Below are 9,778 nucleotides of genomic sequence, written 5' to 3'. Positions count from 1 at the left end.
CCAGCGGACAGATATCTCCCGCATGCGTCGAATGGATTCGACGCATGCGTGGAAGTATTTTACTTCCTGGTTTAGTGACGTGGTGGCGTCAACGTCACCGCCATGTCACCGCGCTGTCTGTCCGCGGGGATTTCGGTTTGATGGTGTGTACAGCCATCAGACCGAAATCTCCGAGCGGACATGTCCGATGAAAACGGTCCGCAAACCGTTTTCATCGGACATGTTCGATGGTGTGTACGGGGCCTAAGGCTGCATTCACACCTATGCATTTTTAGTGCATTTTGCAGATTTGCACTATAGAACGTGTTCCATAGGAAACAATGTTAAATTAATCGTAGCACAAATCTACAAAATGCAAAAAGCACTAAAACCGCATAGGTGTGAATCCAGCCTTAAGCCGCGTACACATGGAAATTCCGACAAGAAAAGTCTGATGTGAGCTTTTGGTCGGAAATTCCAACTGTGTGTAGGCTCTATCGGAATTTTTGCCAAGAAAAGTTTGAAAGCTGGTTCTCAAATTTTCCGACAAGAAAAGTTCTTGGAGGAAATTCCAGTCGTCTGTATGAAATTCCGACGCACCAAACACCACGCTTGCTTGGAATCAAGTCGACGCATGCTCGGAAGCATTGAACTTAATTTTTCTTGGCTTGTCGTAGTGTTGTACGTCACCGCGTTCTTGATGGTCGGAATTTAATGCGAGCATGTGTATGCAACTCAAGTTTGAGCCAACATTTCGTCGGAAAAAAAAACCACGGTTTTCTTGTCAGGATTTCGGACCGTGTGTACGCAGCATAAGGCTCCTTTCACACTTATACGATTTCAAAGTCGTGCGATTTTGCGGCCGCGATTTGGGATCAGTACAACCTCAACTTTGCCACAACTTTGGCATTAACCAATGAAAACGTACATGGTGTGAGGCAATTCATTTTCCTGGCACCGCAGTTGTCATTGCTGCTGCTGCAGTAGTAGCAGTGCATGAGGAAGAAGAGAAGCGGAGGCGGAGAAGACATCGATATTGGGTACATTCCATCATTGCCAATCGTGAAGATAGGGGTCAATTTTGGGTCCTCTATAATAAAGAATGAGAAGAATGCTCCTTACATTGGTGTCAGTGGGAAGAATGCTCCTTACATTGGTGGTCAGTGGAAGCAATGCGCCTTACATTGGTGTCAGTGGGAAGAATGCTCCTTACATTGGTGTCAGTGGGAAGAATGCTCCTTACATTGGTGGTCAGTGAGAAGAATGCTCCTTACAGGAAGAGAATGTGTGGTGGAAAAATGTGCTTGGGAGGGGGCTACTATGCTGAAAGGATTGGGTGGGACAAGGGTTAAAAAGCTGCCTGTGCTTACAAAGTCGTACTGAAATTGTGTCTATATTATTCAGGTACGATTTGCATGCTACTTGAGGGTTTAACATTGAGGTCTATGGACATGAACTCGCATGGAAGTTGGACCAGTAGTGCAGGGACTACTTTGAAGTCGGCACTACTTAAAGTTGTGCCAATATGAATGGTGTTCATTGAAAATCATGGAGAATGACTTGTCATACGATTTTGCAGTACAAAATCATGAGACAAATCGTATAAGTGTGAAAGGGGACTTAGTGTGTACCATTTTGGTTTTAACCAGCAGCTGGTTGTGTATGTGAGAGGTCTGGTGAGGCATCAACAGAAGATTTTAATATCCTATGCACTTTAGTTCAGCACATAGTAGCCACACATAGGTTATTGGGCCTTATATTTTTCACACCAAAATAAATGGATGATTGGCAAGTCGGTGTAGTATAACATTGTATGAAAATGAAAGCAGAAGTCAGTTTTTTCGGGAAGACAATATCCTTCTCCCTGGCTTGGTTGGGAGAATAAACATCAAAATCTCTTGGCTTCCCAAGTTCCTGTATTATTTCCAGGCCTTGTTACTTTTAGTTCTGTCACATCCGTTGGCTCTTTAAACAATGTGGCCTCAGACACAAAAATGCACTATGTTTATTCACAGTGTATGACCAAGGTTAGGATTTCCTAAGCTTTCTGATTATAGTATGGACTTTACTCCTTACTATCAGAAAAATTGATCACTCCACAGCAATGAAGATGGTTTGTACGTTTGCAGAGATGCAGTCTCTACATGAAGAATGATTATATATATATATATATATATATATATATATATATATACACACACACACACACACATATACAAAGGACTGCAAGTCACTATACAGTACTTAGATGGAGTTTTCACAGAGCCAGGTTTCATTTCTAGACTTTTTGCATACATCAGTTGAGGTTGCTATGAAGCCACTTTACCTTTTTTTTTTAAATGGAAAAGGTGTTTAGTGCCAGGTGTCCCTTTAGTATCAAGTAGCTTCTGTGCATCATAGACAAACTAGCTATTACACAGTGGTCTGCTAAATCTCCATTCCCTAATTAGAAAAAGCTATAGAATAGAACACGTATATGGGAGCGGATAGGGCTGCACACCCCAAATTTCATACAAAAATAGGAAGCTCCCCTACTGTTTTTTTTTTTACCAGCAAATAAATAGTAATATTTAAACTGTTGCTAAAAGATTTTAAAACTTTACTGAGTCAAAAAAATAATTAAATTCATAGAGTTATAATAATAAAAAAAACTCCCCCCTCATTCTAAGCAGAAGAAAAAAAAATATCTTTCAAAGTCATACAACTTTAAATATTATGCATCAATTCATGCTCACTACTGAATTCATTTAAATTGATGAATTACATTAAATTTAAAAACAACATTAAATTTAAAAACAAAACTATCACACACATCATTATATACACACACTTCAACCTTTTTTTAGAAAATTATTACAACATAAAGAAATCTAAAATTAATTTAATAACAATTTCCACTATTGGGGATATTAACACTAGTTCACCGTTAGTTAAAGTGAAAGTAAACCCATCCATAAATCCAGGGTTTGACAAATTTGCTTGGAATCTAGGAGCCAGCTTAAAAAGTTAGGAGCCAGAAAACGCACCCCATCCCGACGAGCTTGCGCGCAGAAGCGAACACATACGTGATCAGCGACCGCATATGTAAACGATGTTCAAACCACACATGTGAGGTATTGACGCGACTGGTAGAGCGAGAGCAATAATTCTAGCCCTAGACCTCTTCTGTAACTCAAAATATGCAACCTGTAGATTTTTTTTTTAAACATCGCCTATGAAGATTTTAAAGGGTAAAAGTTTGTCGGTATTCCACGAGCGGATGCAATTTTGAAGCGTGACATGTTGGGTATGAATTTACTCGGCGTAACATTATCTTTCATAATATTAAAAATAAATGGGGATAATTTTACTGTTTTTTTTTTTTTTTTATTAAAATTAGACGTGTAATTTTTGCCCAAAAAAGTGTGCTTGTAAGACCGCTGTGCAAATATGGCGTGACAAAAAGTATTGCAATGATCGCCATTTTATTCTCTAGGGTGTTTGGATAAAAAATATATATAATGTTTGGGGGTTATAATTCAAGGGAAGAAGATGGCAGTGAAAAATAATGAAAACATACATTAGAATTTCTGTTTAACTTGTAATGCTTAACTTGTAATACCAACGGCCACCACCAGATGGCGCCAGCTCTCACATCTGGTGGTAATAACTTGTAATACCAACGGCTCACCACCAGATGGCGCCAGCTCAGAAATGCTATAGCTAGGATGCCATTTCTAGTCGCCATTGCAACATGGCGACCGGGATTTGTCAAGCCCTGCATAAATCCATTTCATTTCCGGCACATGCCAGAAATTTAACACTCCCAATTGGTTATGCTCTCAACCAAACTGAGAAACCATCCAATGGCTGGTGTCATAACGGATCACATGTGCAGCACATGGCAGTTGCAGATTAAACATAGGCCAAGATGGCAGCTTCCTTGACTGAAAACAATAGGGGGGGGGGGTTTACTTACCTTTTAACAAAACAAACAAATAGAATACAGGCAAAAACAAATGTAATGAATTGTATTTGGATTGGTTATCAGTTGGTCTGGTTGTCACAACGTCACAAAAAAAAAAAAAAAAAAAAAAAAAAAAAACTTAAGTGTATTAAGAATATTATACAGGGAGTGCATAATTATTAGGCAAATGAGTATTTTGACCACATCATCCTCTTTATGCATGTTGTCTTACTCCAAGCTGTATAGGCTCGAAAGCCTACTACCAATTAAGCATATTAGGTGATGTGCATCTCTGTAATGAGAAGGGGTGTGGTCTAATGACATCAACACCCTATATCAGGTGTGCATAATTATTAGTCAACTTCCTTTCCTTTGGCAAAATGGGTCAAAAGAAGGACTTGACAGGCTCAGAAAAGTCAAAAATAGTGAGATATCTTGCAGAGGGATGCAGCACTCTTAAAATTGCAAAGCTTCTGAAGCGTGATCATCGAACAATCAAGCGTTTCATTCAAAATAGTCAACAGGGTCGCAAGAAGCGTGTGGAAAAACCAAGGCGCAAAATAACTGCCCATGAACTGAGAAAAGTCAAGCGTGCAGCTGCCAAGATGCCACTTGCCACCAGTTTGGCCATATTTCAGAGCTGCAACATCACTGGAGTGCCCAAAAGCACAAGGTGTGCAATACTCAGAGACATGGCCAAGGTAAGAAAGGCTGAAAGACGACCACCACTGAACAAGACACACAAGCTGAAACGTCAAGACTGGGCCAAGAAATATCTCAAGACTGATTTTTCTAAGGTTTTATGGACTGATGAAATGAGAGTGAGTCTTGATGGGCCAGATGGATGGGCCCGTGGCTGGATTGGTAAAGGGCAGAGAGCTCCAGTCCGACTCAGATGCCAGCAAGGTGGAGGTGGAGTACTGGTTTGGGCTGGTATCATCAAAGATGAGCTTGTGGGGCCTTTTCGGGTTGAGGATGGAGTCAAGCTCAACTCCCAGTCCTGCTGCCAGTTTCTGGAAGACACCTTCTTCAAGCAGTGGTACAGGAAGAAGTCTGCATCCTTCAAGAAAAACATGATTTTCATGCAGGACAATGCTCCATCACACGCGTCCAAGTACTCCACAGCGTGGCTGGCAAGAAAGGGTATAAAAGAAGAAAAACTAATGACATGGCATCCTTGTTCAACTGATCTGAACCCCATTGAGAACCTGTGGTCCATCATCAAATGTGAGATTTACAAGGAGGGAAAACAGTACACCTCTCTGAACAGTGTCTGGGAGGCTGTGGTTGCTGCTGCACGCAATGTTGATGGTGAACAGATCAAAACACTGACAGAATCCATGGATGGCAGGCTTTTGAGTGTCCTTGCAAAGAAAGGTGGCTATATTGGTCACTGATTTGTTTTTGTTTTGTTTTTGAATGTCAGAAATGTATATTTGTGAATGTTGAGATGTTATATTGGTTTCACTGGTAAAAATAAATAATTGAAATGGGTATATATTTGTTTTTTGTTAAGTTGCCTAATAATTATGCACAGTAATAGTCACCTGCACACACAGATATCCCCCTAAAATAGCTAAAACTAAAAACAAACTAAAAACTACTTCCAAAAATATTCAGCTTTGATATTAATGCGTTTTTTGGGTTCATTGAGAACATGGTTGTTGTTCAATAATAAAATTAATCCTCAAAAATACAACTTGCCTAATAATTCTGCACTCCCTGTAAAGATCTCAGGTGTATATCCCTGTATGTTGCAGTCGTTCAGGTTTTTGAACTATTGATGCCTGTGGAAGGGAATTCCACATCCTTGCTGCTTATAGTAAAGAACCCTATGTAATGCATAATGTATAAGGCCCCATGCACACGAGACGCTGGTAAACTCGAGTTCAGAGGCATTTGGGCATTTTTTTCAACTGCCCCTGAACACATTTAATGTTATCCTATGTGTCCATGCACACATTCACATTTTTTTGTGTTTTAAAACAGTTGTGTTTAGGCTCGTTTTTTCAGACGCAAAATTTTGGGTTCAAACGCAAAAGTTTTTGCGTTTCAAAGCTTTGGGAGGGTCTACAATGTCTTTGTTTTGAACGCTGATAGCCGCAAACGCGGTAAAACGCAGCAAAATTCGCGGCAAAAACGGGCATTCTAAACGCCGGTTTTTGCCTTTGAAAACTTGAGTTTACATGTGTTTGCATGTGCTTCTCGTGTGCATGGGGCCTAAAAGTTGTACGACTTTTTCCCCGCTTAGAATGTAAATCCCCCCGATGTCAAGACCACACTTCAAGGGGTTGAAACACATTGGGATAATCTTGTGGATGATCATGTTGTAAAAAACGGGCTCCTAATCATGTGGATTTTTTTTTACGAATGATGGATTATGTCATTTCTATGCCAATACCAGAGCTCATTTTTCAAAACTCTATAAATTGTAAATTCATCTTTCGACTCAATAAAAGATTTTAAAACTTTACTAACAGTTTAAATATTAAAAAATTTTGCTGCTTGAAAACCCTGTGGAGGAACTTCCCATTTTGTTTTAATTAGAAGAAGCTTGTCCTCAGGAAATAGGTCATATGAAAGTGAAACTATCAGCAATTCACCCCCCCCCCCATTTTGGATAGAGCCAGGGAGGATTAATACCCGTCAGATTTTTTCTTTTTTTTTTTGCCAACTTTGTCCCATTGCAGAGATTTTGTCCCATAGCCAAACAGAATTGAGAGGAAACCCCTGTAAATTAAGGTAATTCCTTGAGGAAAGTGGTAGTAAATTCTATTCTACCACTTGTATCTGCAGACAAGCCTATAGTGAAGCCTGCTACACACTATTCTTTTCAAAAACCCGACAGATACAGCAATCTCCCCCACTGAGCTGTTGTGTTCTGAGTTCTCTATAAGCTGCCTGCAAGCATTGTGGCCAGCTTTGCTTGGAAGACTTGCACATATCTTCCTACAAAACATGCACATGTTTGGTGGGGGAGGGGGGATTTGCACATTTGTGCCTGTGGCGGAGGAATAGCTTAAGCCCCTCAGGGTTATAAAGGTACCAGCTCAGCACACACATTCACAAATTTAGCCATAAACAACCAGATCAAGCAAATGTTCTTCAATGTCTGCCCTCATGTTGAAAGGCGCTGCACAAGCTGTTGGCGCTATTTAGATCTTGTATAATAATAATTTCTGTAGAATGCAAATTCCATCCCTGTGGGACCCCTGTGGAGGCAGAGAAAAACTGTGGTAGACATTGCTACTAAAGTGTTTGTTGCCATCTCCCAGGTTCTGATGCCAAGCAGCTGCCCTGCTGCATAGTGGGGATGAGGGGGCTCTTTTACCATTATGGCACACTTGCCTAGGAAACACCACATTTACAACCTGGGCTAAAACCCTTTCCTGCCGTAGCCCTTTTGTAGTCTGCTCCTATCCCCATGAAGTTGCACATGAACAATAGGCCAAGCAAGCAGAAATATAAATTCAATCAGCATAACTTCATGGTGTAGGACCGGAGGAATTTTTTATTCCTGTCCGGAGGGCCTGGTCATTGTACACCACAATGACCACTTCTTTCACTCTCCACTATCCCTTTCCCCCCCCCCCCCCACTTTATTTAATCTATGCCTATGTTTTGTCATGTTTTTGTCTTTTTTTTGTGCACGTTATTTGTTCACTGTGTGACTGTAAGGGTGCTGGTCCTCGAGGCCAGCCCTGAACGTCTTGGGAGTGGGTGGACATGACCTTCTGGCTTAGTTCACCTGCTCTCATGGGGTCTCCCTTCGGGGGAGCACCACCTAGTACGGGGAGAGTTCTGTTTCGGCAGTCCCTCCAAGGAAGTTGAGTCCGTGTCGGCTTCGGTTGCTCAGACCACAGTACCTCAATCCCCGTCTGGAGCCTAACGCCCCCCAGGGGATCAGGGTTTGGGACCTTCTACATAGGAGGTCCACTTGATGTTGCACCCGTCTGCATGTTTTTGTAAACACTCTATGTGTGCACATTTTTTCTGCACTGGAGTTTTTTGGGTGTGTTCACACGCCATAGGTTTTTCAAAAAATAAAATAAAAAATAACTTCATGGTGTAATACTGATATACCACCTTAACATGCTTCACTAGTAACTTGTTGCCATAAATTTAGGTACATTCTTTCCTTCATCTCTACAGTTGCAGTTGAAACTGAACACCAGATATAGCTTGTCACTGCTTGCCAAATATTGTTCTTAAATTAAAACTCAAAATAAAAAAAAGTTCCAGATCAGTTTTATACAGAAAATAATTTTAATGCGCACTTTTCACCCACATGTATATTCTGGAATGACAAAAAACATAATAGTGCATATCCATAGATTAGGAACCAATTCTTAGCAATTAGAAAGAGCTTTGATAAATCAGCAAGCTGAACAGTTCACATAGTAGATGCCTTTTCTGGTAACAGGTTCTCTTTATTCACCACCTTATGGACAGGAATAATGACCTACATGTACACATTACCTTCCAAAACACAATCCAAGATTACCACAGGTTGTTTCCAAAAGTCATTACTTACTATTTTTTTGGTCACCCATTGGCTGCAGACACAGATTGAAACTTTTTCAATAAACCCATTCAACAAATTTCAATCATTAGATCGATTTCTGTCAAGCAGGAATGGCCACACATGGGTGCAAATTTGGCCTATCCCTCTTGAACTGACTTAATTTCAATTCATCTATGGCCAATTTAAGTTTGTTGCACCATCCCGATTTCTGGGTTATTCTAGAAAAATTATAGAAGTGGAAGTTTTGCCCTTCGCAACCCACTTGTCAACTGTAATTTCCAGTTTTCTCTTCTTTTCCAGTTTTCCATCTTTACTATAACCTACCTTATAATGCTCTTTCCTTCTGGTATTTGCTGGCATCTTCAAACCCTACCACCCCCACCCTTCCTTCATGCTCAGGTATAGGAGATGTAAGGGTTTCCCCACATCCTATGCGCATGACCGGCGAGCGTTTACACATCTCCGGGACAGCCGTGGAGCGCATTGCAGAAGGCTCCTGTGCGTCTTTGGCTCCATTTTAGGTCCGTATTTAGGCAAAAATTCTGACCAAATTTGGACCTAAAACTGTGAACAGGGACGCACCGGACCCCCTGCTGCAAGCTACGGCCGCAGATTGTGTGAACCCAGCCTAACAGATGAGATTATAGAGCTATGCCCACACTTTTTTAGAAATACCTTTGTCACTTATTCTGAATACCATCTTATACAGCACGTTATATTTCAGACTATGCTACACTGACCTACCAGTTACCATACTATAGGCTCCCCTTATAGTGGTTCACGATTAAAGTATAACTAGAGACAATATAATTTATTTATTTTTTTAGTTTTGGATAGAGTGGAGAGGGATTAGGACACCTATCAGTTTTTTTTTTTATTGCCGTCTGTGCCCTGTTGGAGAGATTCACCCTCTCTATTTGTCCCGTTTACAACTTTGAAAGTAAATTGAAAATCCCACATTTTCAGCTGTCCCAAAAAAGTAAGAGAAAATCTTCCAATGGGGATTATCTTAATTTGCAGGGATTTCTTACTTGCCGTTTTGTCTATGGGACAGGAAGTGAAGATAAATCTCCCCAATAGGACAGATGGCAAAAGAAAACAAAACAAAAAAAAAAAAGACAGGAGTTATAAAAAAACTGAAAAAAATAAAAAACTCAAATGGTTTTACCTATAGTTCTACTTTAAACTCCCCAATTAAGTCCATACTATGATACATGTTCTAAACAATAGAGCAGTTATTTTAGTAGGTAAAAAATATATTAGCACTACAAAACTCACAAAATAACTAAAAGCATTTCCTTTTGCCCATTTTCAATAAATTAAACAGG

This window comes from Rana temporaria, chromosome 6, assembly GCF_905171775.1.
Source record: "Rana temporaria chromosome 6, aRanTem1.1, whole genome shotgun sequence".
NCBI lineage: Eukaryota > Metazoa > Chordata > Amphibia > Anura > Ranidae > Rana > Rana temporaria.
The sequence above is the reverse complement of the archived record's forward strand: the minus strand, read 5'-3'. Positions refer to the sequence as shown.